We start from the raw sequence: 10,679 nt of genomic DNA, 5'->3' as shown, positions 1-10,679 counted from the left end.
TCTAGGCTCCTGTAATGGCAAGCAAAGTGGGACTTTTTGTTGTCTTTTGTTTTGGAGTGCTTCTCAGCACTAAGGCAATCTAGTGCCTTGGACTGAGTCTTGCCTTTGTTTTTAGGAAGGCCCCCACCCTTTTGCTAATTAGGTCACAAGAGGTGTGAAGCTCTTGAGAGGTATAAAGCTCTCTGACCCTGAAGAAGTGTATATATACTCTGAGGGTGGCATTTTGTTTGGGGGCTCTCTCACTGACCAGAAGGGACTCTGGTAGCTGTTGGAAACCCCTGGCTTCGAAAAACCCAGATGTTGGTGCTTCTCTCTCTGCTAATTATGTACGTAATGTTTTGGACAGACAGCTAAAGCCCTGTCTGCTGATTTGTGTTATTTTGCTCTGTTTATATAATTTCTGCTTGTAATTTCTGTTTATGTTTTCTCTGAAGTTCAGAGTGCTGACTTTTCCCCCTGAACTAGGTGACTGATATACGTATGTTTAATTAAAGTGAGATTGTACACCCCTTAAAGTTGCTCTCCTTAGAAAAGCAGATCAAAGAACCTGTTGCTAGCAGCCTTCCTGCATGCTGGAATTATTGGCCTTACACAGCCACAGTAGCAGCAAGTAGCATTGTTGTTACAGCTCCTCCCATCCACTATAACACATTTGAAAAGCAGTTACTTAGAAAGTGGAGGATGCTGTACTGAAGCAACAGTGCAGGCCAGAAAACCCAGAACAGACTATTTATGGACAAGGCAGTTTTACCTAACTACTTTATCAGCAATTTCCAGTTTTACATCAAAGGTCTTCCTCTTACAATGGCAGTTTTGCATTCCAAGGAGCCAGGAATAATCATAATTATACCAACCCGACCCATATTCATGGAACATCTTGTTGAACTTCTACTCCTAGCAATTTGACAGGACAACAAAATAGGCACTACAGTTCCTTCATTAAGTTGACAGCAGAATCTACATCCAGGAAAAGAACTATGAAGTATAAATGCAGATTGAGGCACACTTCATGCTAGCCTTTCTCCCCCCTCCTCCACTTTTTTTTTCCTTTTCTCTCTTTTGTTTTTGGGTTGTTTTTTTTTTTTTTGGTCCTGTTTCTTCTCTTGCATGATTCATTTCATTGATCACAGTTCTCCATAACTTGACTAGTGTGTAAATTAATTCAATGTGAAGTTATACATGGAAGCTATATGGGACTCCATGCCGTCTTAGGGAGGGAGGTCAGGGAGGGAGGGAAAAAAATCTGGAACTCAAAATTATATAGAACCGAATGTTGTAAACTAAAAATAAAAATTTAAATAAAAAAATTTTTAAAAAGTTGACAGCAGAGGAACAAATTGTGGCATGTGATTTTGATATAATACTATTGTGTTATAAGAAATGATGAGCAGGATGGTCTCAGAAAAACCTGGAAAGATTTACATGAGCTGATGCAAAATGAAATGTACTGTGTAGAAAGTAAAAGCAATGTTGTGCAATGATCAGCTATGAATGACCTATCTATTCTCAGCAATACAATGATCCAAGACAACTTCAAAGGACTTATGATGAAAAACACTATACATACCCAAAGAACTGATGATGTCTGAATAAAGATTGAAACATACATTTTAAACTTTATTTTTCTTGAGATTTTTTGTCTGTTTTCTTTTACAACATGACTATTATGGAAATATTTTGCATGACTACACATGTATGACCTATATCGAATTGTTTGCCTTAGGGAGAGAATTTAGAACTCAAAGTTTTAAAAGCAAATGTTAAAAATTGTATTTACATGTAACTGGGGGGGACAATAAAAAACCAAATAAAACCCTTCTCCATCAAAAACAAAAGTTGGGGTAGAGCCAAGATGGAGGCTGGAAAGCAGGGACTCACTTAAGCTCTCCCTCATGCCAGGTCCTTCTGTCTTCCATTATGTCCCAAAGTTTGTCCAAATTCATGTTCCTTGCTTCCACAACACTATCTAGCTATCACATCCTCTGCCATCGCCTTCTCCATTTTCCTTTAAACTCTCCCAACATTAGGACTTTTTTCCCAAAGAATTCTGTGTTTTCACTATGTGGCCAAAATATTTAAGCTTCAACTTCACTATTTGACCTTCCAAAGAGTAGCCTTCTTTAAGTACTGACTGATTTGATCTCCTTGCTGTTCAAGGGACTCTCAAAAGTCTTCTCCAGCACCACAATTCAAAATGTCGATTCTAAGGTTTCAGCTTTCCTTATAGTCCCAACTCTCACACCCATATATTACTACCATACAAATGATTGTTTTGACTATATGGACCTTTGCTGGCAGTGTGGTGTCTCTGTTTTTTAGTCTGCTGTCTAGATTTGCCATAACTTTCCTTCTAAGGACTTCTTGTCTGTTAATTTCATGACTGCAGTCACCATGTATAGTGACTTTTGAGCCCAAGAATGTAAAATCTGACACTACTTCCATTTCTTCTCCCTCTATTTGTCAGGAAGTGATAGGATCAACTGCCAAGATCTTGTTTTGTTTTGTTTTTTTAACGTTAAGCTCTAAGGCAGCTTTTATACCCTCCTCTGTCACCCTCATCAAGAGGTTACTTAATTCTTCACTTTCTGCATCAGAGCAGTAATCATTTGTGTATCTGAGACTGCTGATATTTGTCCCAGCGTGTCTATGATGTGTCTAGCCTGGAATTTTGCATGCTGTTTTCAGCATATAAGTTTTAAAAAATAAGGTAATAATATATAGCCTTACTGTACTAATTTTCCAATCTTAACCAATCAGTTGTTTCATGTCTGGTTCTAACTGTGGCTTCTTGCCCTGCATACAGGTTGCTCAGGAGACAAGTAAGATGATATCTGTTTGAGGACTTTCCACATTTTGTTGTGATCCACACAGTAAAAGGCTTTAGTGTAGTCTAATTGAAGCAATAGTAGATGTTTTTTTCTGGAGCTTCCTCGATTTCTCCATGATCCAATTATTCTATACATACTTCTATTTATCAGTTCTTTGTCTGGATATAGATACTGTCTTTTTTCATACATCCTTTATATTTAATTTGGTTTTAATAATAGTCAAAATTATTTATTTGCTCAAAGTCCTTCCTAAAACAATATTACTATTACTATTCTGCCATCTTCCCAGAATACACCTTCAAAAGTCATCGGAAGAAAGAATGAGATTGGTGAACCATGAATTACCCAGTGTGGGGTGAGGTTAAATCACTTTGAAATCCAGCCTCCAAAGAAATCCCAGTCAGAGGGGAGGCAGTCAGGAAGTGAGTGATAAAGAAACATAGGGATGAAAGTATCAAAGATTTCAGGAAGAAGAAAATTTAAAGATCTTGAACACAGATAAATCAATGAGAAAAACAATAACAACAAAAGGAAATATTGCCTCTGGATCTAGCAAATGAGCTAAGGCATATATGAATAAACACTGCAAAATAAAGGAAACTGATCCAACACTTAAGGAGACAAAGGCTCTTGAACTTGAAAAGAACTTAGAACAACAACATAGTATCCTTGAGTGGTTTAAAACAAATAAGAAATGAGCAAAAAAAAATTAATAGAATTTTTTAAAAGCTTGAAATTTAATAATTTAGTTCAGAAATAACAAGTTCTGAAAGACATCAGTAGAAACCTTAAAATACTAATGCAAGACTATCCCACAGTCACAAAAAAGAGGAAGGAATGAAATAATGTACTCCCCAAAAAGCAGTGGAGCTCAACATGCAGACCCATCCTGAAAATCTGAGCTTGACCATATTGGACAAAAAAATGGATGCTCAATAATAAAGAATATTTTAATACATTTTTAGAAAGAAGAATAGAACTGAAGGGACTATTTGCCTCTCAAACAACAGAAATGCAGGACGAGTGAACAAATACAGCAGGCAAGGATAGTAACAGCAACAGAGACCAGTAAATCACTTACTTCCAAATGTACAAAAGGAGACAGGAATGAAAGTGGAAATGTGGCAGAGGTAACAGTGAAGAGCTGCACAGGATATTAGGGACAGAATGTGGTAACATCCAGTACTACATTACGACATTAAAGGATAGAGGATCCAGGAGATAGAGAGAAGTGAATGGTGTGTAAGGAGTAGCAAAGAGGGGAAGGTGACTTGTCATCTCATAAAAAGAAGAGTATACAGGGCGGTGGATGAGGAAGAGGAGGGAAAAGTTGAAAAAGAGGAGGAGAGGAAGGAAGGAGGCTTTACTTTAGAGGTGGAAGGTGGTTCCTCTGATGAATGCTCCTATGGGTGAAAAGAGATGATCATTGAGGGAAGATGAAAATCTCACACTGGGTGAATAGATTTGGTTCTTGGAAAGTCTACTTGTCTTAGGAAGAGGGGAGTTGGAAGCCCTCAGGTAAAATAGGACATAAAGAAGAGATAGAGAGCATTGACAAAGGAAAGAGATTTCCAGACAAATGAAGAGGAAAAAAGATCAACAAGAGAGGATATATAGTAATGGTAGGCTGCATAATCAGGGACATGGTAGAGGAGGAGCCCTACCACGAAGCAGTGTTTTCTGACACCTGAAATTATTGTCATTGTTCACAATGGAAAAGGGGGATTCATAGGGTAAGTTTTATGAAGCAGTAGTAGAAAGTGCCTAGAGGGGATAGACTAGAATGGATACAATGGAAGGTTTGATTGCCTGAAGAAAAAGGGTCACAAATCAGAAAATAAGGATTTAGACTAGAGTAAATAGAGAAAGGAATACAAAAAAGTAAAAATTTAAAACTAAGGAACAGAACTAGCTAAAGGGGAAGAGGGAAAAGGGGAATATCAAATGAAAAGAAGGGATCAAGGGTGAGAGGAAAGAAAGTCAATAGGAACAGGATCACCTTTTTAAAAGTTTAAAGTAAAGTAACCAAAGCAAAATAATACTGTGTTTACATGAGAAGAGTGAACTTAAAACTGAAAAGCTTCTGCATAGACTATATAATGCATCTAAGATAAGAAGGAATATATAAGACTAAGAGATATTTCTAAATAGATATATAGTCAAAGGACATGAACAAATAGTTCTCAAAAAAAATTAATTGCAAAGTATTCACAACAACATTTCAAATTTGCTCAAAGTCACTAATAAAAAGAGACATGCAAATCAAAGAGAGGCACACTAATAAATTGTTGGTATAGTTAAGAATTGGCAGCTAGGTGGTGCAGTGGATACAGCCCTGGGCTTAGAATTAGGAAGACTCATTTTCCTGAATTCAAATCCGGACTCAGATACTAGCAGTATGACCATGGGCAAGACATTTAACCCTATTTGCCTTACTCTCCTCATCTGTAAAATGAGCTGGAGATGGAAATGGCAAAGCACTGCAGTATCTTTGCCAAGAAAATCCCAAATGGGATCATGAAGACTCAGACAGAACCAAAATGACCGAGCAACAACATAGTTAAGAATTGGAAACAAAGAAGATTCCATCAACATGATATGACAGGTAAAATCTGAAATAACTGAGGGGAAAATAGGTTCGAGATTCTGAGCATATCAATTTATTAATCAATGAATACCAATTACATAAAAAATTGGGACCAGGCCTCCTCAGCTTGGCACAACTAACAGGATATAAACCAGGTTGCAAGATTAAGTAATCTGATTTCTAATTGGAGAAAAGATTAGGGGCTTTCCAAGTTGGGAAGGGGAGAGCAAACATGTGCAATTCCCTGAAATCAGACAAAGGGTGTCCTATTCCCCTCAAGTGTCTATATTCAATCAAAGGAACATGGAAACAGTAATTGATTGATCAGTATGGGGCCAGTTTTCAGATAAGATATATGGGTTGCTTGAGATGCATAATTGTGAGAAAGTTCCTTGAATCCTTTGGAAACCCAGACAGGGTCTCAAGTCAGCATAGCCTGCATTCTTAGTTGAAGGTCTTTAATCAACAAGTAGAGGTGGTCCAGCTTCCCAGCCATGCAGGTCTAGACTCAAACAATTCAATAAAGTTTTCTCACAATTCCTATAACTGAATGAAGACAACATAGAAGTTAGATTAGACTCATAATTGAATAGAAAGGGTACTGAGCTAGATCCAGAATATTCTCACAACTACCCCATGTGGCACGGCAAAATAAACTGTAGTACATGAATGTAATGGCATATTACTGTACTATAAGAAATGATATGTGGGATAAATTGATAGAATCATGGAAAGAGCTATATGAACTGAAGCCAAATGAAATAAGCAGAGCCAAGAGAACAATATACATAGTAACTTCAACAAAGTAAATGGAAAGAATGGCACACCAAAAAATTGCAAGTAAATATAATATATGGCTTTGATTATTGATTGATTAGTAGATAAAAGTTTGTTGATCACAGAAATAGCCATTGTAGTTTTGATGACTGCTACTTTACAACACAGTTTTAGATCTGGTATGGCTAGGCCACCTTCTTTTGCTTTTATTTTTCATTAATTCCCTTTTGTTCTTCCAAATGAATTTTTGTTATTTTTTCTAGCTCTATAAAATAATTTTTGGTGGTTTGATTGGTATGACACCAAATAAATAAATTAATTTAAGTAGAATATCATCTTTATTATATTAGCTCAGCCTACCCATGAGCAATCGACATTTTTCTAATTGTTTAGATCTGACTTTATTTGTATGGAAAGTGTTTTGTAATTGTGTTCATTATAGTTCCTGGGTTTGTCTTGACAAGTATACTCTCAAATATTTTATATTGTCTACAGTTATTTTAAGTGAAATTTCTCTATCTTTTGCTACTGGGCTTTGTTGATAATACAGGGTGTTCCTAAAGTCTGGACACATAGGCAAAAATGCATATTTTTCAAGAAATGAAATGATTGAAATTTTCAACAACATTTTATTTAATTGGAATATTAACAAATAACATCTTCAACTTCAAATAACATCATATGATTTCATATTCATATTCCAAGAGTGAACATGCTAAAATTGATGGCAATGGGGAGTTAATGAGTTATTGCATCAAGTTCACATGAATCTTGCAAAGCACATCAACCTTTGCATCACAAATGGTGGAAATCATATTGAAGATGTTATTTGTTAATATTCCACTTAAATAAAATGTTGAAATTTCATTCATTTCATTTCTTGAAAATATGTATTACTGCCCATGTGTCCAGACTTTAGGAACACCCTGTATATAGAAATGCTGATGATTTGTGTGCATTTATTTTATATTCTGCAACTTTGCTAAAGTTGTTAATTATTTCAAGAAGTTTTTTTTAGTTGATTTCCTAGGATTCTCTAAATATACCATCATATCATCTGCAAAGAGTAATATAGTTTTGTTTTCTCATTGCCTATTCTAATTCCTTCAATTTCTTTTTCTTTTCATTCAATGGGACCACCCTTGTTAAGAAATCCTCAGACTGCTCTGGTAGCATTTTTCACAGCATTTTTCAACTTTCCTGAGGAGAATCACTCTGGGGATTAGATTTCTGTCCTTAGCCTTGAATCAAATTCTCTGTGCTAAGGAAGCTTTTGACCAGCCAAAAACTTTCTGCTGAGCATATAACTGTCTTTGATTAAGAAAGAAGAAGCCTTTCCTTTGCTGGAATGGAAGTAATTTATTTTCTAGCACTTCAAAGAAATTAGGCACTTAGATGGTTTTTATACAAATTAGAACTTATGATAGAGGCCTCAAATATGATAGAGGCAATGCACACCAAGCATTTAAACCATGTGTTTCAAATGTAACTGGAAGAGTTGAGAAAAATTTGTAATACTAGGAATCATTTATCAAAGTAGCAGTTCACCAAGGAACTATAGCACTTTAAGACAAAAATTTTAATCATTTGGCCACTTTCCAAAACAATTATAACAGTCCTTAGAGCCTTCTCATTACCCTTAATAAAGAAATATGAATGGGATAAATCCTTAGGAAGAGAGTTTGCCAATCTCAAGGACTGCAATTCTAGGCAATTGGCTAAAGATATTAAGTCTTATAGCAGTGAGAGATCTTGATTGGGGGATGCCCAACAAGTTATTGATTCTCTTCTATGAGAACACCACTGTAGGATCAACTATAGCAATCTTTTTAAATTAATCCCCCCCCCCCCAGGGCTCTTGTGTTCCTTTGCAATAGGTTGCTCATTTATAATCCCTCTAAAGGGTGACAATGGGGGCAGGAAGCAGCAACATTCCCTCAGAGAGCTCCCTTGGAAAGTTACTGAGTTCCTGAAGTAAAGGTAATCTGTTAGCTCAGCCAGGGATGGTAAAAGCATATGATATTAAATTCAGTGAGAAATGGTCAAAGAGACTTAGATGATAAGTTGTTCTGACCTAACTATGGCTCTTTGAATTACTGTAATTTAAAATAATTGAGATTGGCTATTTGAAAACTCTCATCCATATCAAATGAATTATTAGTTCTGCTGGGTAGCTTAATGTGACAGATCTTATCTACAGAGCCACAAAGACCCCCTTCTTTCTCTCCTGTTCTATCCTGCACCTTTTCTTCTCAGCCTCCTCCTCCTCACACCCCTGATCCTCCAACTCATTCTTCTCTTTCAAAGAATCTCACTCCATCTTTGAGCAGAGGGAGCCAGCTAGCCTAGTGCCTATCCAAAGAAACTTAACTAATAATGTTGCTATGAGGAATTTGATTTCTTATAATCCCTCCAGGAAACAGCCTATTGGTATTTTTCCCTTCAGAATAAACTTGTTCAGGATATCACTAATGGAGGTTTAGCTATAATTTGACATCATCATCCTTTCAGTCCCTCTGATGTTATAACCTGGAGAAGGCATACCCCCAAATCTGATGAGAGTTGATGCCCCTACTGGATCAGGAAATCTTCCCAATTGGCCCTGGACAAGACCTTCTCTGGAATCCTAATGACCTTGGCAATTTTGCTAGGCTAGGGACACTTTGATTAGAGGGATAGAGAACTGTGCATCACGCCTTGAGAATTGAGTAGGTTCCAAGAAATTGTCCATGAGGAAAAAGAATCTACCAAGCTCTTTTATGACAGACTATGCAAAGGTGCAAAGAGATATGCAGGGTTAGGGATAACAGAATAGCTAATGCAGCTTTTGTTAATCAGTCCCAGCAAAATATTCACACAAATCTTGTCCGTGATGACATGGAAAGAACTCAATAGGTGAACTCAAAGCCACTGCTCAGTATGTCTATGAGGGTAGAGAAAAGGATGAAATGCTTCAAAAGGAAAAGGCTACATAGGAAACCTCTTCTATTTTAGCAATTGCTTGAACAACCCCACTATCAGCTTGTGAGGTTATATGTTTTTATTGCAACAAAGTTGGACATTTTAAAAGAAACTGCCAAAAAGAAAATGTGACATGTGTTTTCAGAAAAAAGGGGAGGATTTGGCTTCCTTTATTTCACAAAAGAGTTTGCATCTCATTTGTATAAGATTTTCTTTTTAGTTGTTCCTGAACTGTTTTACTTTTTGAAGTTGTATCATGCTCAGGTTTACCTCAGTCTTTCTTACTAACTACCCAATTACTAATAACAATCTTACACATGCAGTTTAAATTTTACATGCATAAAAGGGAAACAATCAGTCCTAATTGAGTCCCTTGTAATTGGTCTTTGGTATGTACCTTAGGTTTCTCTTGCCTTTTGTATGTCAAGCCTTCTGTTAAGTTCAGTGTCTTTTTTTTTAAACAAAATCCTGAAAGTCTGATGATCATAAATTTCCTTTTTTAATTCAGAATTATGCTTAGCTTAGCTGCATATTTTTTCATCCTGAAGCCCAGTTCTTTTGCTTTTCAATATATAGTATTCTAAGACCTGCAGTCTTTTAGTGTTGCCACTGTTAGGTCTTGTGTGATTTTAATTGTGGCACCACCATATGTAAATAGTTTTTTTTCTTGTTGCTTGTAATATTTTATCCTTGAGCTGGGCATTTTGGAATTTGACTATAACATTCCTGTGGATTTTCCTCATAGGATCTCTTTCAGGTGGTGATCAGTGGACTTTTTTTCTATTTTTACTTTCTTCTCTTGTTCTAATGCTTCTGGACAATTTTATTTCATTATTTCTTGTATTATTGTATCAAGATTCTTTATTTGATCATAGTTTTCAGGTAGTCTTGATGAGGTTTAGGGGACCATATATTGAGGTTTAGGGGTGCTCAAGACCCCAAAATACCAACACTTCAAGTCCTGCTCAAATGAATCCAACTCAAGCCTTCTTACAGCCAAAGAGAAAAACAAAGTTTATTAAATATTTGCCATATTGGGTAGAGTCTTAAGAAACCTCACCATTTGTGATGCTAAGAGGGCCATATTCAATCTAAGCTAGATTGAATCTGAGCAACCTCATAGATACAAGATGGAGCTTATATATAGAAAGACTGTCAGAGAGATCTAGGGGTGGTTCTGGGGTGATGGGAGGAAGGGTCTTGGCTAAGAATGATCTTGATGGGACTGGGGTGACTAGAGGTCAGACTCCAGGAATGGGATTAAGGGTGGGAAATAGATGAAGGCTACCTGGAGATGACAGACAATGGAGGGCTAGTTTAAGGCTAACAGATTTGGGCATAGATATTTTGATAGGATCAAGAGTGGGGGGGGGGGCAGCTAGGTGGCACAGCGAGTAGAGCACCAGCCCTGGAATCAAGAGGACTTGAGTTCAAATCTGGCCTGAGACACTTGACACACGTACTAGTTGTGTGACCTTGGGTAAGTCACTTAACCCCAATTGCCCTGCTTTCTCCCCTCCCCCCCC

The sequence above is a fragment of the Trichosurus vulpecula genome, chromosome 3 (genome assembly GCF_011100635.1).
Source record: "Trichosurus vulpecula isolate mTriVul1 chromosome 3, mTriVul1.pri, whole genome shotgun sequence".
Taxonomy (NCBI): domain Eukaryota; kingdom Metazoa; phylum Chordata; class Mammalia; order Diprotodontia; family Phalangeridae; genus Trichosurus; species Trichosurus vulpecula.
This window is presented reverse-complemented; position numbering follows the sequence as displayed.